Below are 21396 nucleotides of genomic sequence, written 5' to 3'. Positions count from 1 at the left end.
AGAGATTAAAACACATTTATTTTAAAATTGAAAGTAGGACTACTATGTTTTTACCAGAATAAAAACAAATTTTCAAAACCCGTCATGTTAATTGAAACAATAATCAGGAGCCCTACGAAACATTGACGTCACTTTTTCGTTTCCTAACCATCGTTTCCGCATTCCAACAAGTTTTTATTTCATGCTCGGTTTTTTTTATTTTATATTCGGATTATTTATTTTATACCACACGATTTTCCATATTATTTGGACTGCAAAAAGGATTAAATTATTAAGGACTCATATAACACAATAAAGGACACAATAAACAAAACAAATGAATTCAAATTTAGACCTAATCTCAAATGTTATACACAGTGTTATTTACCTCGATATTACGTTAATTACACTTTAGACATAATTAAGGGTACTTCAAATATAATATACATATACATATATATATATATATATATATATATATATATATATATATATATATATATATATATATATATATATATATATATAATACAATACTACAGAGAGATTAAAACACATTTATTTTAAAATTGAAAGTAGGACTACTATGTTTTTACCAGAATAAAAACAAATTTTCAAATCCCGTCATGTTGACACAGTGTTATTTACCTCGATATTACGTTAATTACACTTGAGGCATAATTAAGGGCTCTTCAAATAGTGAATACTTACATTAGAAGGGTCTTATTTTAGTGAATAAATGGCCGATGTTTAAACTATACCAGCTAGTTCGCGCCTTGCAAGATTTAACCATATTTCTCTAACATTTTTCTGCCTTAGAACGAAAATACCGATTTTTTACCGATGTAAAATAATCTCATTTACCGATTTCAAAATTCATATTATGAAGAACACTTCACTTATCTTATCGCAAGAGTTTTCTTTTCGAACAAACAGTCGTAGAGCGACATAACAACCATGTAACAACTCGTATAATTATAAGTAATTTTCATTTTCTTTTGTTTCAGGCTCTCCTACTAGATGCTGCTATTAGATGTATCGATCCTCACACACTAAGTGGTAAGTACAACATCTAATAGCTGATTTAGACTGCTGAGTATAAGAGAAAAATCTATTATTAAGCTATATTCAACGGATTTACGTTCCATAAAGTACAATTATTAACATACCAACGTTTGCTTCTACTGGACCATAAGCTTTGATGTTTCGGAACGCTGTATGGAGCTGTTAAATAAAATATGTCCTAAGAATAAACCCGAATTTAAAAAGGCGGCCCTCAGCCAGTCAAAACAGTCCAAAACTAACAATACCAAATCGGCCTATAGAACGCATCAATAAGTTAAAGAAAACTAGTGATGAATGAATTTTTTAATTTCAATTTAATTAATCTGTGGCAAATGGTTTCCGTAACTGGCTGAATGTAATCTAATCTAATGTTAAAAACGTCGATCTTGTAGTCCTATTCACAGATCAAAAACGTGTAATTATGTGTAAATAATTATATAAAACGTGTAACAAAGAGTTAGCCAGTTTTCAAACCGTAAGGTTAAGTTTTAGTATGGAATTGAGAATGATCTATACTCTAAATGCAACAAGTTTGATTATTAATAAACCCATTCAGTCAAAAATGAGCTTTTCGCTAAACCATATTCTCCTGAAGATCAAAACAAACAACAATCTCGTTTCAATTTCGTTTTCCCAATATGCGTCTTGCTCAATGATCGTGCGGCTTCAGTTCTTGGAGAAATTATATTTTGTAAGCCTGCAAACAAAGGTATTCCTCTATAAACTAGATGGACGCTAATGTACTTCTTGTGCATGAAGGCGAATTGTCTCTTTCGGGTCTCTAAGTGCATAGAGTAACTGCGGCTATTGAAAAAGCGTTTGAAGAAAAGATATACTGCCGTGCAATATTCCTGGATGTCTCACAAGCTTTTGATCGGGTTTGGCATTTGGAATTAATCTGCAAGATGAGCAAAATAACAATTTGCGCGCGTTACAATTGTCAGTTGCTGGAGTCATATCTTGAAATATCTTGAAATGGCCTTCTCTACATTTAAAACTATTTCGGCTGGAGTTCCACAAGGTAGTATCTTAGGACCTCCCTCTATCCCACACTGCACACTGCTGACATTCCAATAACAAAGGAAACACTACTTGGAGCATTTACCGACGACACAATTATTATGGCAAACGACATGTCTCTGCCTAGGACAGTAGAGAATGTACAAGTGGCAATCAACAAAATCTACAAATGGATTTGCGAAGTTATCCAAGATTTCGCCTTGAAACACGAAAGAAGATTACTAAATCATACTAACGTGGAAGCAATACAACTGCTGGACAGCGTGCAGGATGTCAGGAGATTGAAGCGAACCAAACCATACGATCTTACATAGAGTGTATATATTTAGTGTAAACTATAGCTATCAGTTATTATATTTTATAATTGAGGAATACTTATTGAGGTATTTTCTGGCACTCGTCTTGCTTGTGAATTAATCCAAGTACAAGTGAAATGTAGTAATAAATTAAGGTATAATTAAGATTGTACTAAGCGTATCTAATAAAGATGTTATAAAAAAATTCAACCGTATTGGTTTGAACATCTGATGGTAGTTCAATATCTTACTGTGAATTGGCATTTTGGATTTTCTTCCAAGGAGCCAATATAGATATTTGTATTTGGCTAATTTCTGTTAGACACGCTCCTTCAATTTTTAATTGACATCTAGCATCATGCCTTAATATTTTGCATTATTTATATATGGTTCTATAGTACAATTCAGTTTCAAGACCGGCTATTTAGTTTCTCGTTGGTAAAATTAATTAAGGATATGATTTTAGCCCATTTAATTTTATTCCCCATTGTTGGGCCCAATAGTTTTTTATGAATGCTTCTTGGCTTTTACCCATTGTGCTATATCATACGCATATATAGCTATATTAATTCTCTAATATTACCAACTTAAGTTTTATGCAAAAAAACACACCTTATTTACTTTTGTAGGAGACTATATTGATGGATAAGATGGAATTTATAAAATTAGGAACAATAAAATAAGGAAACAATATCTTAAAAGATTCTGTTACTAAATTTTCCATGAAAATTTCCAGGTCGCTGGGCGCTTATTTATAAATTGGGAGGACAATAGATGAATTTAGCTTTGCATTTAGAACGATTGTTTTAATTTAAAACAACTATCCTCATATTTTTAGACATTAAATATGAAAATATATACGTTGACTCCCACAACGTCCGAATACAAATGCGTATCCTTGCGTTTTGCGTTAAGCTATAAAGAATTTAGGACGATTCTTAGGAATTTCGTATAGTTATAAATAAATATTATATATAACCGGCATATTGTAGACGTAGTGGAGCAACAAAGCATTGTTAAATAGGCCAAATGGACATTTTAAACGGTTTGCTTACACTTGGGAGTTCATTCAATCAACTTTTATTAACTATTTTCACTAGATGGAATCTTTTTTTTATATTTATGGTTGCCGTTACGCTTCGCAGTGTTTATTTAGTGTTCCGCAGCATCAGTTTTACGCTTTTATTGGATGACTACGCGGGGACATTGAATGACTTGGTCAAATTCCAAGTTTAGTTCTTTTATGGACTCGCAGACGCATAAAGAACAAATTCTAGTTTTATTACTATGGACGAAAGCCAAAGGGAAAAATCCACATTATGACCTTATTATCATGTATGTGCGTATTTATTATTCCTATGTAACATAAAATCAATAGAAAGCTTGATATATTTTTTAAAAGTTTTTTTTTTATAATTTAAAGAGTTATAATAAAAAATTAATTACATTATTGTTATTCAAACGTGTCCTTAAACACGGTACAATACAATTTTTTATCTAGCATTTTTTAAATTTCAACAATTGAAAATCAAGCTCCAAATCCAAAAACGGCCGGTTAAGACATACATCTAGTAAATTTTAGGGTTTGTGGTGCCTTTTTGGGTACGTTTTCTTTTTCATGCAATGTTCAATACTTAAAATACTATACTTAAAATAATGACTATTGGTAACCTCGAATTGGATGGATTTGGATTTCTACCACACCAGGATTTCAGTAAACATTAGAATCTTTACCACACCGTATAGTCATGATGCCATTAGAAACAGATTTCAAGAACTCACAACTTACTCAAGCGATAGCACGGTACACATTTTCGCGACTGCAGATTAAACCGACCAAAACTCAGGCTATTCCATTCCATCATTGGAAGGAGTACCGTGCAAATCGACAAAATTCCTATTCCCTGGTTCCAGAAGGCGTCATTCCTCGGTCTTCCACTCGACCTCAGGTTCCAATGGTCAGTCCAAATCAAATCAATCAAATGCAAGGCATCGTATACCCACTCCTCTGCAGAAAAAGTAGACTTCTTCCTATACCCCTGAAAGTGATTCTGTATAAAATGCTGGTCCGATCAGTTTGCCTCTATATAGCAGTGATGTGGTCCAAGTACGTCTCCGAGAGAGAACTTGCACTATTCCGAGTGTTCCAATCCAAAAAAGCCCGGGTGTTGCTCAATATCCTATGGTTTATGAGAAAGTAAATACCCATCTCGAATCAGATTATCCCTTGGAACCTTGCAACGCGAAAACCAACTGATCAAAACTCTACTCATTCATTAATAGCAGTAGATAATCAAAGGTTCAGATTTTGGGTTCTTGCAACATCGCGGCTTCAATGCAAATAGGACCAATTTTCTAAGGTGTATTGTGGCAGGCGATGAAAACTCTCGAAATCTACCAAAATATCAAGTTCAACAAGTCTTGGGTTGGTTCAGGAGAGAAAGGGCTATGGAAATCGACACTGAAACAAAGTATTCATGATTATAAAATCTTGTTGTGCATACTGCGTGCAATTTCAGTGCGTATTCAACAACGAGTTATTATTATCGAACTTGGAAATGCTGAAAAAGTGTGAAAATAGATCGATAATTAGGTCGCTACCGAACCAACACCGTTCTTTCAACACGTTATCATCATATTGCCAGAAAAATCGGAAAATTCTTCAATAGACAATATTCTGATTATTAAAGTTTCACCAATTTTTCTCATCAAACGTATTTTTAAAGTGCAAAAATAACCAAGTACATACAAGCACATAACACTATAGACTAAATATAGCGATCATAATTGTTAAATGTTGATCAAACCTAGTGGAGATTTACAAACATGATAGTGCTTAACACCTTCATAGATGTTGGATGAGATTGAAAGATCTTTGAAAAATCTACGAGGAGCTTTAGGATTTTATGATAAATTTTAGTAAGTTCATTTCCCAAGTGGTTGAAAAGACCTGCGAATATTTCAACTTTCAAACCATCATCATTTATTAACGTTATTTATTTCAATTTGATAATCCGTGATGAAATTCCTTATAAAATGAATATTGAACTATTGAAATTCATGATAAAATGATAAAAATTGGGTGGGAGAATATGTTCCATCAAAAAAAGGGTTTGTTGTTGAACTCCTGAGTTCCTAAAAGCTGTGTGCATAATGGGAATCAACATAAGATGGCAAGGAGTGGCATGGAGCCGAAGAATCGTTTCCGAAGCAGGTTAAGGGAATCCAATAAATAAAATTACAATTTTTTACATACAAAAAGTTTTATTTCGGTAAAACAGAAACCTCAGATTATCACCATAACATTTTTGATCTGATCGGATACAGATATTTCTGAAAAATACCACTGAAAAATCTATATATCCTCTTTTTTATATATATTTTTAGTCACCTTTTACCAACTATGTGATTATCTGGTTTAGACCTATACTTCTATATAACGTGGGCTCCGAACCACGGTCCTCGACATTAAGCCTATCGACTGGTGAGTGACCAACTTAGAAATAATCCCAGAAGACATCCGGTCTTACCCCCCCTGGTTACTGGCATAACTGGAATCGTTTTTCTTGTCGAATTTTACAATCTTGTCTAGGACTATCACAAATATTAAATAATCACAAACATAAATGTACGACCATGCCCCAGCAGCATTCGAACCCGCGACTCTCGCAATAGCAGATGAACCGTCCTGTCACCTTCACCACTGCGCCACTAAGCCGGCTATACCTGCTCTTAGATTAATACCTGAAAGTTTACGACGTGAACTACCAATTATTTGTACATCCAGCTTACTAATGAATATTGGTGTAAAGCTTTTATTGTAGTACATATTATTAGCAACTGTTGGTTCAACTATGGATAGATATGGTATTTCAATGATTATTATCGTGTCGATATGGATTAAGGACTGGCGCAGCCAAAAAATAAACCGATACTCTATTCATTTTCACCGTGTCATTTTTATTTTTAAATGTCTGGCTCTAAGAGAGGCGACCCTAAACATTATTTGCATTATTATGTCTCATAGTGAACTGAAAATACCACAAAAAAGTGTCCGAAATAGCACACAAAGCACCAATACGGTAGACGATGACGTTTGTCTGGCATTGAAACGTTTTATTATTTGACAAAAAATCATCTTGGAAATACACATATATCTGTAACCACGTAGGACATTTCTCGACGGGACGAAAAACACCGGATCGTCTGGCTTTTGAAATTGTTTTGGACGGGATTCGGGAGAATTACGAGAATGACTTTGTAAAACTATGAATATTTGTAAAACTTCACCACTATTTCGATCATTTGTCAAAAGAATTAAGACCGATAACACAGATCTGCACCTAAAAAATTAAGAATTGCTTAGGTTTTGTAACGTAATTTTCATGTTTTTCGGTATGCTGAATTAGGGGTGTTGGTTACCGAGAAAAATATTTATATTTTGGATGAATTTTATTCATTCAACTATAACCTTTTCGATATTTAAAAAAAAAATTTTGGAGAAATAAAAATATCAATATTTTTTCGCAATATATATTGATATCCCCAATAAACCCTCAAAATTAAGTACCAAAATAATTAATTCTGAGAAAATTATTAAACAGCTTTTTATAATATTTAAAAACTAATCTACTTGAGCTAAAGTTAACAATACACGTATCCACTAAAGAAGTTCGTGTGGTTTGGTTCGCTTAGTAGTTCGTCCAGTAGCGGCATTGCTTCCACGTTGCTGTCATTTAACAAACATTATTTCATGTATTAAGGCGATATCTTGAATCGCTTCGTGTATCCATTTGGTTTTGAGTTAATCGTACTGCTCTTGGTTGGTTACGTAGCGATAAGCATTGCTAATTAATCGTAGAACGTTGTTTTGGATGCGTTGGATTACTAATTGGTTTGATGTCTTAGTGCAACCCCATATTTACACCCCGTAAGTCCAAATTGGCTTTATGTTTGATTGATTAACCATATTCTTTGATATTAACATAGGTCAAGTTGAGAGTGTCTTCCGAGTAACCAGTGCAGTTACTTGACTTTAATCCTAATCTGCTCTGATATGAATCCTTAAATGACTTCCATTTTTCATAGATCGACGCGTTTCTTGGTAGTTTGGGGCAACTATGTTACATTAAACGAGTTATAACATTAAGATAAATGAGAATAATCTTGAAAAACATTATTTTATTTGCAAATCGGTAACGCTATTTTTTTGTCTAATATACGGTTACCAACATACCATAAAACTTTTTCTTTTTCCCAGTGAGACTACTTTTTGTACATTTTTGCTTGTGGAAATAATCAAGAAGGTTTCTCTGAAGCGTTCGAGAGTAAGCTGATATTACTGAGAGGCTTCATTTTCCATGGTGTCTTTTCTCCATCACATTAGTGTTCTGGTAAAATGGTTTTCCTTTTTACTCACATTTTCCAAATTTTCCGGAAACTAATCGAAGAGGGAATGAAAAAATATCCTTTTGGACTCATTAAGCGATACAAAGCTTGAAATATATTTAGTATCCTTTTGACGATTTGTTTGTTATTAGGTTCTTTATGATTTCTTAAAGATTTCTTTAAGGTCTCTATACGAAGTACTACGAAAATGATTTCGTTCATCCTTAATTTTGAGAAGCTATGTGTTTGAAGCAATATCCATCCTTGAGAAGGGAATTTACAATTTGCTTCGTCAATTCCAATTTTAGTTGCACCGGTGGTAAAAGAGCATTCTCTGGTACTACCAATGTCTTTTAGAAAGACGTTTCATTCACAAACTTTAAGCTGCGCCTCGTTCTCTGCTATCCCCTAAACACAAAAAGCAAAGTAATTTGCTCTTCAAAACCATGTTCTTCAAAATATATAGAAATCACTTGAAATTGCCCAAACAACTTTGTTGTTGCCGACCTGTATGCTTACACAGAAGACATTAACTTTGGGGAATATAAAGTGAAATGACAGAAATCGATTCCAACAGCTCTTTGGTTAGGAAAAAAATATTGACACAGGACAAGTCTGTCAATGTTATGTTTCAGCATTTCTAATCTCAGTACTATAAGACCGGCTTTTCATTTTTATTGAGCTTCTATGTTATTTCTCCGTTCCATGTTGAGCACGTCTTCATACTCGCTGTAATTTTCATGAATCACAAGTAAACAAACAATATTTAGTAGTTATAAGTAAACAATATTTAATAATTAGATGAATAAGCTGCAAAACTAATACTAATACTAATATGTGTGTTATATTCGATGTGGTCTTTAATTTTAAAGGTTTTCAATGGTCAACCATTTTTTGTAAGAAAAGATTCAGCACTTTTTTGACATATAGATAAGTTGGTTAATCCATCCAATGAAGTGATAGTTAGGATGGTCTAAACCCGGAGAATGCTTATGTAAAGTATGGGGTAAATGCGTACATCTTTAATCAATTTAACTACAACTAGCTAAGTATTATAGTGAAAAATATTATTTTGGCGTATATTTTTGTATTTTTGGTTTTTTCTTCAATATGTTAGTTAAACTGATAAAGAGTAGTTTGTATTCATATTTTAATACCTTATAAAATTATAATTTGTAGAAAGTTGATGAAGTTTGTTTTTAAAAACTTAGGTTATTACAATTAGGAAGCATCCATAGGTTTAAAAGCACCCTTAACCCTGGCACCTTTGTTTCCTGGCATAAACAGTTCACGGTATACAGCCACCTAAGGCAGATTACAGTAGTTTAGTTGCTCACCCATAGGCTATTGGAATTTGTGCTCACCAAAACGTATCATCTAAATTTGGATAAATCCAGTGCTATTAAGATCAACAGAGGTAAATTAGTGGACGAAAGTATAAGTGATACGGTGTTACGGGTAACAACGATGTATATCCCTTTGCTCGTCTTCTTATGAAAGGGTATATCTTTTAAATATAATAAGAAAAATTTGATGTACAAGACTAAATATAATAATATTAAACTTTTTAATTAGTAGCGAAATTTTTAATAAATATTTAGAATTATGCAGCAAGAACTTAATTTTAAACGATTTTTAATTTTTTTTTTGATAAAATATCGAAAATTATCGGTTAACAAAAATCTTTTTCTTGTTTTTTTCAAAAGATAATTTTCCTAATATTTTAAAAAATAGCGAGATTTTCAATAAATACTTAAAATTGTGTACCGAAAAATTAATTGTAAAGGTATTTAATTTCTTTTTTTTTTTTGAACCAACATCGAAAATTATCGGTTAACAAAAATCTTTTTTTTGCCTTTTCAAAAGATAATTTTCCTAACTGCAAGTACCTTCATCATAATTCAATAAGCATCGTCATCATAATCATAACGATTTTAATGCATTTATTTATTCGTTACTTCAACCAGCCAGTCTAAATAAATAAATAAGGCCGAGGCGCGAGACGAGGGACATATAGTGACCCCGTACGCTGTTTCCCCGTGAGGCTGTGTATGTGTCTGTGTGCGTGTGCGCGTGTGTTGTATATGCGTGTGCACGCGGTCGGTCCGAAAATAAATCGTTACGTCGTCAGAATAACGTAACCTGCTATTTTATTGCTTCCTAGCAAAAGGAATGGCAAGTAGTTGCCAGATAAGTGTCTCCTCTATACAAATCAATGTTTTGTCTGCATTCCAAATACACGGATTTAGGATCAAAGCAGCACTTCCTTCATATTTTGTAGTTTTCGTTTGTCTAATATAAGAAACTAATCTTTTATAGGTCGTGGACCATCATCGTCTGCCAGCACTCTGTTAATGACATGTTGATTTCACACATGAATGGTTCTTCAACAGAAACATTGAAAATGCACACCTATAAAATTAATTCACGGTCCTTTTATCTGAATGTTACCTAATTTTTTTTCGATTGAGACCTATTTCTTTGGCTGTAGCGTTTTAGAATCTTATTTATAACTAAATTCGTCTATTTAGCATTAACATTTTTGTATTTTTTGGATATAATTTTACTAATATTATTTAGTATTTTGAATATTTTACTACCTCCTTAATTATGTAATTTTATAAAGGAAACCTTTCCAAGAAACAACCAAACATACGTACGTGGTCGTTGTTCTATCGGGACAGCTTATAGTTGTAGTAAAATTATTTTGTAGTATTGCGTATACTTTTGTTAACCAGTTTGCTTGTAATAATTTTCGGAATAGTTTTAGGTTAGTTTGAAGCAACTTTAACCCGTCTTTCGTTTGTGTCAGGAATCCACTTAATAGTGGTGTTTTTGATACCATTGCTGTTTCTTAATTGTAATCGTCCTTCAGTCCCTTTTGCCCTAATTCCACTTAACTACACTAGTGATTCGAGTAAATGCGTAACGATTGCCAATCCAACAACCATCTTCGCCAATTTCACTCACATCTATGCTGTTATGGTTGTGATATAATATAAAGATATGTAAACACATAGATGTCTTCATCCCACATCTTTATATTATTATTTTTAGACATTATTTTCAGGGCACGGGCAATTATATAAATTTAAACAAATTTTTTATTTGTAGCAGTACCCTACTCGACAGTCCTCTTCGCATATCGCCCTCCCCGAAATTAGACCATTTTACCTATTATTTATTCTACACACGTATTGTCTGGTACTAACTGTCCTTGTTAAGTAATAAACAATTTAATCCAGGAATAATGTGAACATAAAATTAACAAAAGAAAACCACCTAAGCACTAATTTTTAGGTTTTAATTAAAAATACACAGAGAGCCTTAAAATTAAATTTTATTGCTTTGGATGTCGAAAATAAGAACCCTAAATCGACCTAATTAGCCTAGTTGCCAACCAGTCCCTGAAATCACACGAACCCTCTAGCACCTGTCTAAATCGCCATCTGTGCTTCAAGAGGAACCCGTGGCATCCAAAGCACCTTGCTTCTTCACCCCTTTACATTTTTTTTAACAAGCAACCGTAACTATTAAAGGCTCCAGGCGAGAAATTCAGACGGTTTCACCTGTTCGAATAACAAAGGCCCGTTATTATCATTTATATGGTGATTAAGACAGATAGTATCGGGAAATCGCAATGATCACAAACGCAAACAGGATGCGTCGTACCGTTTTTATTATGCATGTTCTTCGACATATTGATGCTATCAAGATACAAATTTATACTGAAAACGAAAGGGTTTATTAACCATAAAGAGTATAAAGACCTTTAAAAATATCCGCGAGTAGGGCCTTTAGATTTAGTTACTTTTAGACATGTTTCTTCATATTTTATTCGCCTATTATCACGAATAAATAAACCTTACGAATAACAAATATTTTAACACTTTCACATCCCCTTTATCCGTATCCACATATTATTATGGATAAATATACGCCACAAGAACGATCAGAAATAGTGACAATATTTATTGATAATAACCGTTGCTTTATTGCCACTCGACGGAAATTGCCTCAAAAAATCACAATTTATCGTTTACATGCGAATTTTCGACAGTACGGTACGACAGCAGACAGGCCTCGTTCTGGAAGACAACGGATGTCTCGTAACGCTGAAAATGTGGCTCTGGTGCGCGATAGTGTTACAGAGTTTCCAGAAACATCAATTCGGAGACGTGGTTCCCTGTTACGCATTTCTGCACGCAATTTAAGGCGAATTTTGGAAACTGATTTGAAAATGTTTCCATACAAAATTCAGTTAGTTCAAAAATTGCTACCAAGAGATCCTAATCAACGAGTTGGGTACAGTAATGCAATCCTAACGCTGTCTGGTGAAATTGAAGATTTTTTGTCTAAATTTATAATGAGTGATGAAGCCCATGTTCTTCTCAGTGGCCACGTCAATAAACAGAACAGTCGGTCTTGGGGAACACAGAATCCTCAATTAATTCATGAAAGATCATTGCATCCACTAAGAACAACGCATATTCTTTTAAAAATGATCAAAGTGTTGCCAAATGACCAAATTTTCTTGTGCCTGAAATGGATGAACAAGGACTAGAGGACATGCGGTTTCAGCAAGATGGGGCCACAGCACATACAGCTCGTTCAACAATTCAATTATTGAATGACGTTTTTCCACGAAAGCTAATTTCGCGGAGTGGCGATTTAGCATGGCACCACACTTTTTCTTATGGGGTTTTTTAAAATCAAATTTTATGTGAATAAGCCCCAAACGATTCAACATCTTAAAGACAATATTCGTCACGACGTTGAAGAAATTCAGCCTCAGATGTTGCAGGATGTCATGAAAAATGCCTTAAAAAGAGCCGAAATTTACATAGTGAATCGCGGTCATCAGTTAGCTGATATAATTTTTCAATAGGTGAAATTTGTTTGAGCTAGCTCCCTCTACCCGGTGCATAAACACATTTATGGCGACAGGTCCAAATGCAGTACAGGACTTGTTTGTGCCTTTGTCTGTAATGGGCAAATCTGCCTTTTCAGACTAACAGAACAGGACACTGTACTCACCACTGAATTATACGTCTTACATCAGGCCCTAAGATATGTGTCTATCCAACAATACAGAAAATGGCTCAAGCTTTCAGACACCTGCAGTTCGCTGGGTTGCTTCCTTGAACGGAAGTACAATTATCCCCTAGTCTCGAAATACCTGTGGATCTTCTTCGACGGTGAGACACTTTGAAATGAAAGTCTTTCAACGCCCTATCGGCTGAAACTAGGACAATGTCCTGTGTCACAGAATTCTGGACACTGACAGTACTCTGTAAGCAATCCCGTCGATGGTGGCACGTCTAAACCAAACGACGTTCGAGTACTGAATCAATCGAAATACCCTTCAATCACATCCCAGATAAAGGTCTCGGGGTTGCCAGCTATTCGTTATCGGGTTCTAGTTGGCGCTAGTGGCACCCCGCCCGTGTTCGATATCTCGGATTAGATTTCTGGGTATTTTGTAGACCGTTATTCCACGATCTTAAATTCGACATGCCTCAAGGTCGTTACAATTCTATAATGAGTTTCAAGGACAAAATCGTACGTATATATTTGGATATACTGGACGGGATTGGACTATATATCGAACAACATATCAATCAAATCAACAGCAATCAATTTGTGCTGAATCAATTTTATAATTAACGAAATACGTACTATGCTATTAATTCTTCAAAATTAATCTTGACACTTGAACCAAATAAACGTATTGCTTTGACCTATAGTAATTCATAGACCATCATATCCCCACTGTGGACAACCTCTATAACTTACTCAGGTCTTCCCCACTTTCATACTTCTCATTCTTACTGGAAGACTTTTTGGTTAACAAACCTCCTAGAACATTTATTTCTGCCAGCCCAAAAACCCTTTAAATTCCTGGAATAGTTTGGCTTTGGCCTCTATCCTAACATTTGTTTTGTTGTTTGTTATTTTCAGTTTTCTGTAAATTTAACAATTATTTATTCTAATATTTGTTCGTTTTAACTCTTTGCATAAAAGAGTCCATATATAGTCCTAAACTCTATTATTTATCATTTGTAACATCAATAGAACACGTTTATAGCTTACTATACCCTGTAGAGTACTATAGATAGTCCCTAGAAAAACATAAAACTCCTAATAAGATTTGTTAGATTGCTTCACTAGTTTGATTAATGAGGAATTAGTAACAATAAATAAAGAGTAATATTTCCAAAAAAAGTAAAACAAAGATTATTATAATCATTGTGTTTATATTTTAGCTGCACTATTTGCATTTACGATATAAGTTTGTGTATTAACATATAGTTATCACTGTAATTGTAATACTCTAAACGCAAAAACTGCATCGTTATTTTTACGTCTAAATTTTTATTTTCAATTCGGTCATTCCCTGCCGCGATATTATTTTTATTGGCTGCCGCCGAGCTGAAACAGCAGCAACAGCAGGATTCGACGAAAGCGCGATATGATATTTTCTCCTGATCCTTGAATGTTATCGCTGGGTGGCTAACGATATTGAATGAAAATGCTGAAACTAGTACGTGTGCTATTCTCTTGCCGTGGCTCGTTGCTGAGAGCTCTTTATCGTCTGAAGATAAGTCTGTTGTGCACTTTGATAAGCTTATCCGTTTTGATAACACATTTATACCTGGCGCGCGGACTTGGGATACCATTGGGTCTGCTTTAGTTGGTAAGATAATGTGTCGTGATATTAAAATATCTAGTAAGTATATTTTATTTTATTTCTATAACCAATAACTCTATAAATTAAGGGAGGAGTATGCATCTGTCTTCAGTTTCGTAAATAGTTGGTTTTCATTAATCGAGCAAATGTTTCTTGTCTTTGAGATGAAAAGTTTAGCTGTTACTCTACACTCTAATTGTTATAATCTTTTAGTCCGTCCAGGTGTAAACATTCATAAATGAGTGTCCGATTTACAGTTAATAACATTTTCCATTAAGGTAACTAATCTGCTCACAAAACTATCCCTAAAGTAAATGAATTAATATACGGATTATTCCAATGTCCATTCTTATTCGTCAGATGTAGCGTCCTGCAAAAATCTTTGAAAATGAAATGTTGTGGAATGTGCAACTATTTCTCATAATAATTGTGTCTTAACTTGAGATTTTCAAAAATTACACTAAATTATCGGCATTTCTACACAACTTATCTTAAGGATATTTATATTCATAATACGAAGTTTGTCTTTTATAATTCAGGATTTCACATAATCGATGATTTATCATGTTACTTTATTATTATCCGAAATTATTTTTTTACAAAACCAACTTTCTGCAGAAATATAAACTTATTATTGAGGTACATTTTGCACTTCACTGAACATTCATTTTGACTGTAATTATTCTTTATATTCGTAATAAATAAAGGGGCGTTGAATCTGGACTATACAATGAATGAAATATATTTTAATTTATAAATTCACTGAACTAAGAATTATGGTCAAACAATGTTTAATCAAACCAAAACCAAGCTATTTATGTCCTGTCCCTGTGAACAAACAACGAAACTTCATAACAGACGTATCAGTATGTCATCAAAATCCGCCAAATATAAAATATAATCCAAGAGTAATAGACGTTAATATAAATTAATAAACAGTATTTAAGTATTCGAGTATTTAATTTCGTTTATATAATTCTTTTTACTACCGGCTGATAATTTACTGCAATATTATTCTTATTTTAATCACATATTTTACGTAAATGAAAATACATATAATGCCGGCATAATGATTATCAATTTTCTTCAAGATTTAAGTAGAGTTTTATTCATCAATAATCTACCATATAATTTCAATTCATTGGTGTTGAATGAAAACAAATCTGCGATATATTAAAAGCTTGTTATCAAATGTCTATTAAAAAAGAAGGAACATAATCTTTTTCTAACCATTTAACATACGACTTAATAATAATATAAATGTTAATAGATGAATATTTACTCCTACTTAATGTTTAAAATATCTATTTCCTCTCCAGTAAAACTATCAAAAACAAATTTCAATATATATTCGGACTCGTTGAAGTCAGATCTTTTGGCGTTTAAAAATCGATAGAGCGTCTCTGGAGTCCTCATTTTGGGAATGCCCATAAAGAGTTTCTTACAACTAAAATATGATAGTTAAGATAATTTACATTTCTGTAAATGGTCGGTTACTTGTATCGTAACCTATTAGAGGAAATTTATAAAATCGTTTAGGAAGACGTTAGATGTGTGTGTAAGTGATGATAAAAACGATTTCTATGTAAACTTGTACAATTTTTAATGTATAAATAAATACAAATCCCCTGAATGACGATCAATATTTGATCCATCAACGGCTTTAAGTTATCAATTTCATGGCGTAATAATGAAATTTCGATATTTTATTGGAATGGCGTAGGATTAATTTCGTGGTTTTATATTATACAAATATATTCTCCACGAATATTGATTTAGTTTCGCAGGATCAGTCCACATTAATTACCCAATAAAAGGCAACTCCCAAACAGAAAACTTCAAATGTTTCATGAAGCACTCTAAAGTTTCTGATTTGGCTAAACATTGGCTAGAACTTATGATTCAGTAGATATTGACTAAATATTGACTTAAGCTCATGGAGCATCATTGATTCTTCATCAGTAGACGCTGTGACAAAATACGACGTAATGTACTGAATGCATGAACCATTTTACAATTTATATAAATGACATAAAAAGAGCGGTGTGAAAAAGGGTGTGTCAATTTTCCAAAAAAAAGCATGATTTCATTTGTTATTCAGCTGATTCGTCTGTTTTAGCTTCTCCTGATTTCTGGCCTTTCTCATCTCTAAAACATTCTCTAACGATTTTCATATAACCTAATGTCTTGTGCATTGTGTACTGTTAAGAAAATGATCACAAATTCCGTTCATTATATTAAATATTTTACCCGATAACAGATGAATTTTTTATTTACTATAATAACTATTATATACATGACATGTACAAAAACCACTTCATTAAGCGACTTCATTCACGTCATCAGATCGGATGGCATTAAACGTTTTGTCGTATGTACTAACACTATCATGCGGTACATTTAGCTGATTGCAAGCACATTGGATCACACTAACAGTCTTAATTATGAGTTAAAGGGATATCGCGTTGTATCACCTTATTAGAGACATATTATGAAGTATCACAATATACGCAACACTATAGTTGGATTCTATATGACCAAGTTGTTTTCGTTTTGCAAGTATGTGTTTGTTAGGGGTCGGTCTAGATGCGTGCCAAGATTTTTAGCATCCCCTTTCTGGGGGATTAGACAATTATTGATATTCACTGGTGGGCATGTTTTTCTCCGTAGGGTGAACAGCAGCAGCTAATTCACAGACAATTTTGATGGCATCTTGAATTATCGAAAATTTCGTTTCACCAGCTTATTGTCAGTCATCGCGACTATTTTTGTAAATCGTAAAGTAATGGATTAAAAATTCAGCAGCATAATGTTCTTTCATTGAAAGACTTCCCATTAATTACTCACTTTTTCAAGAGAGCGTTACAGGAACTGAAGCTTATAAAACAATATATTACTGCAGAATATTAACAGAACGTCAGTAAATAAGCCATGAACATGCCAATTTTCAATGAGTTCGGGCATCCATTTGAACATTTTGGAAGTTAAATATAAAAATAAGGAGACCAACCTTTTCGGGTCTTCATTTTGAAAGAGCATTAACTTGTAAATGAGTCCTTTGGAACTCGCTAGTATGGCTTCTTTGAATGAGCATTATTGGAAATATGCGACTTAAAAATCATCTATTAGGAAAACCCAAAATTTCTGTTTCCTCGACATTATAATATACGTAAAGAATGCGGATAAGAGAACGGTTGGTTATTTTTGATGGTGATATTTTAAGCATCATCGGTAATTTACGGATAAATCAATAGATTCAATCGATAGATAATGGACGAAGAAAATATAAAGACACGTATAATGTTAATAAACATTTCTTGATGGTCATCAAAGCGGTAGTCGTGCATTGAATTTTATGAATGGACGAATACAAATCCGTTGAATAATTTTTTTATCCTCGGCAGTTCGATAATGTAACGTTGTTTTTTTTGTCTCTTTCTTCTTCCTTTCCTTACGGGGGCTTTTTTTCTTTGCAGCTGCGTTCACACCTGTCGTTTTTTGGTGAAGGGCCTGATGTTATGGACTCGTGCCTTGGACAGCTGCGACTACCCGACGATCTGATTTGGAAGGTAAGCATCAGGCTATTCCTCTGTCTCGTTTATAATTAAGTAAGAGTTAATAATAATCTTTAGGCTTTGTTCCTGTTATGTTACATTATAATTTAGTTTTGTGATCGTACTTGTAGTAAATTAATATTGCTTTTTGTTTACAATAATTACAGTGAGGGAAATGGGAATATTGTATGTTATGTTTAAATATGTTTCATTTGCATAATGATTGTATATGTATATAAACGTTTTAATTTATCTTATATTTAATTACACAAATATGATTAATATTTTTTTGGTTAACAAAATTAAGTACATTCATTCAAGTATGCAAATATTATTTCGTTATCTTTAGGCAATTTATTATATCCCCCGGAAATTAGGATTAGCCAGTTTGAATAGGGTTTATTTATTAGCTTCATTCCTGTTTTTTGTAATGCCTTTTAAAGCTTAATATCCAGTAGATGTATACTTTATACATCATATCAATATCGAGGTCACTATTGGTTCAGATATATTACAGTTTACTATCAACAAAACTGCATGATCAACAATGAGCAAAAGAGGGGTTCTTAATTGTTGGGTATCTTCCAGATAAAAAGTTTGGATAAAAGAGTTTCGAGATTTAAAAAAAATGGAAAAAAGTATTTATGTTCCAATGCCTGAATAATTTGGAGGTACAAGATGTATATGTAGTTCTTCCTCGACTATATATTCTATTAAATCTTTAATATAACATACTATTTAATCGTATTATGAATATATTTAAAAGGGCTAATTCTTATTTGTTATTAATATAAGTATCCTGTAAATGATTTTAAATTTTAAAATAATCTATTGTCTGGAATGTGATTAATTAACATATAGCAGAATAATAACAGTATAGCTTATGAATTTTAGGACCAGTACTATAAAGCTGGTGCTAAATAAGCTTATTAAGCTAAGCTATTAATTTCGAGAATATCTTCATTTGAAAGTTGTCTTTATTTTATGTATTTTTATACAATCGTAGTATTACGACTAAGACTTTTAACAGCTTTTGTTTTCTGTTCGGTATATTTAAAAGCGTTTTCGAATGTTAGGAACTATAGAAGTACAATAAAATCATAACAAGGATTATAGCTCCCTTCTAGGAAACTTACTCCAACTTTTCTTTGATCTAGAATATAATATGAAGTGCACAACAATGAACAACTATCTAGGTTATATTCTTAGATATAATTTATACGTTATATGCTTTGAAAATTGCATTATAAATATTCTCTATATAAAGATGAATGTTCAGAGATCGAACTTGAATGAATGAAACCGTATGTCGGCTTTATAAAACCTTATGCTTTATGGACCAGTTCATTATGTTGTGGCTTTCAGCTGGACTAATTAGGCTAGGTTTTGATTTCTCAATTAACTCATGTCAATTATAGATTCATTCATGAGTTTATAATTTACCTCTAACGGTGTTGCTGGGATATTGTACTATGATTTTTGAGGACTGAACACTGTATAATTTAACAAGGTAATGCTGACCAGCATTGTTTTTCCAAAAACCAGTTTTGTAGAAAATATTTAATAACCAATTCAGTAATTTTGTAATATCTTCATCATATTTAACATAATCAATAAATAATTGATTTTATTGACACCCAATGTATCTACAAAGAAAGAAATCTTTAGTAATCTTTAGGTAGTTTTTTTTAGCAAATTAGATGAGATTTGGACCAACTATCATATTTGGATCGAGACAACTACAATACGATGACCTAAGTAATTCGATTCAATATACAGAAATACACTATTACAAAACTAATATGATATTAAACTCAAATTCTTATTTCACTTATTAATCAATTTCCTTTCACACAGCTCAATAAAAATCTTAACTGATTAAGGGACCATACGTGCCACTGTATCAACCAAACTTAGTTTAGCTTGACCTCTTTGTTCTCAATCTGGCCCTGACTTGGATTTGCAACGTATTGTAAAATTATTTTCAAACTAAAATCGTTTAAACTGGACTAGATTGGACTATATATCGAATAACATTTTGAAGATTTATGTTTCTGTAAAATAAGAGTAAATAGTAAAATAACAGCTTTACTTAATTCAAAAGCTTAGTGATGTAACTTATATTTGTAGATGGTAATTGAGTTTTCTGATAATCATTCGATTACATAATTATTTACGTTTGTAAGGAGACATTTGATCTTCATTCTATGAAAGATCCACAGAATAAGAAATGTTATTGAAAAAGCCTACGAAAGTCAAAAAGTATGCTCAGCTATATTCTTAGATGTAGCACAAGCCTTCGATAAGGTTTGGCATGAAGGCCTTGTTCATAAACTACAGAAAATGGTACCAAAAACAACACACTGAACTATTAAAATCATACATCACAACCAGAATGTTTAGAGTCAAGCAAGAAGAAGCTTACTCTACAATAAAAGAAGCTAAAGCAGGTGTACCACAAGAAAGTGTACTGGAACCAATGCTTTATCTACTTTTCACTTGTGATATACCACAAATGGAAAATATCACGATGGCTACATTTACTGATGGTACTGCTGATGATTATAGCTGTCGGAGACAATAGTGAAGAAGCCTCATGAAAATTCCAACAGGCAAGTGACAATATAAATAATTGGACACAAGCTTGGAAAATAAGAATTAATGAAAGTAAATCTGTATATGTGCAGTTCACCTATAAACAGACCCTACAAGCACCAATAACATTAAGTAACACTATCATTCCATATAGCAACAACGTTAAATATCTCGGAATGAATCTCGATGCAATACTTCGCTGGAAGAAACATATAAAGAAGAAAAAAAAAAGAACTGGAATTGAAATATAGAAAAATGTACTGGCTAATTGGAAGAAAATCACAATTATCAGTACATAATAAGCTATTATATAAGCAAATGTTGAAACCTATATGGACATACGGAGTTCAATTATGGGGATGTTCTGCAAAGAGTAACATTAATAAAATACAAATTTTTCAGAACAAACATTCCTGAGAGGTATTGTGGGTACACCCAAATACTATTGGAACTGATTATCTACATCGAGACCTTCAGATACCCACAGTCAGTCAAGAAATCAAGAGAATTGCATGAGGAAAGACTCCATTCTCATACTAATATTGAAATATTGCAACCTTTGGATACCACCAGAACAGGACACAGACTCAAAAGAATCAAACCATCTGATCTTGTGTAGCGTTGTGTAGTGAGGTGCATATATTAAAAAATTCAGCAGTGACATGTATAAACTTTATTTCACCAGAGACTGAGTTAAGGACGATTGGTCCTCCTAGTTATATACCTAGATTTAAGTTAGCATAAAGACAAATTGTAGGTTAGACGGTTACGACTAGTAACTATATATTAATTAAATAATAAAACAAGA

General features: G+C 32.9%; 1 protein-coding gene and 1 long non-coding RNA gene across 2 annotated transcripts in view; both read left to right on the top strand.

Annotated features, from left to right (window-relative positions):
• Positions 1–5836: 5836 nt before the first annotated feature.
• Positions 5837–6344, top strand: LOC143199191 (uncharacterized). Its single transcript, XR_013006375.1, has 2 exons — positions 5837–6119; positions 6185–6344. It is a non-coding gene; the product is annotated as an uncharacterized LOC143199191 (long non-coding RNA).
• An 11571-nt stretch (positions 6345–17915) lies between these two features.
• The window catches only part of LOC143199189 (uncharacterized), an 83066-nt gene continuing 79585 nt past the window's right edge, over positions 17916–21396 (top strand). Inside the window, exon 1 of the mRNA XM_076409013.1 lies at positions 17916–18008. The gene's annotated coding sequence lies outside the window, so the exon portion shown is untranslated. The remainder of the gene's footprint in view (positions 18009–21396) is intronic.

Source organism: Rhynchophorus ferrugineus, unplaced genomic scaffold (genome assembly GCF_030347505.1).
Source record: "Rhynchophorus ferrugineus isolate W39M unplaced genomic scaffold, kcgeb_rfMv2 rfM6, whole genome shotgun sequence".
Lineage (NCBI taxonomy): Eukaryota > Metazoa > Arthropoda > Insecta > Coleoptera > Curculionidae > Rhynchophorus > Rhynchophorus ferrugineus.
Note: the sequence above shows the minus strand (reverse complement) of the source record. Positions and strands in the feature narration are given on the sequence as shown.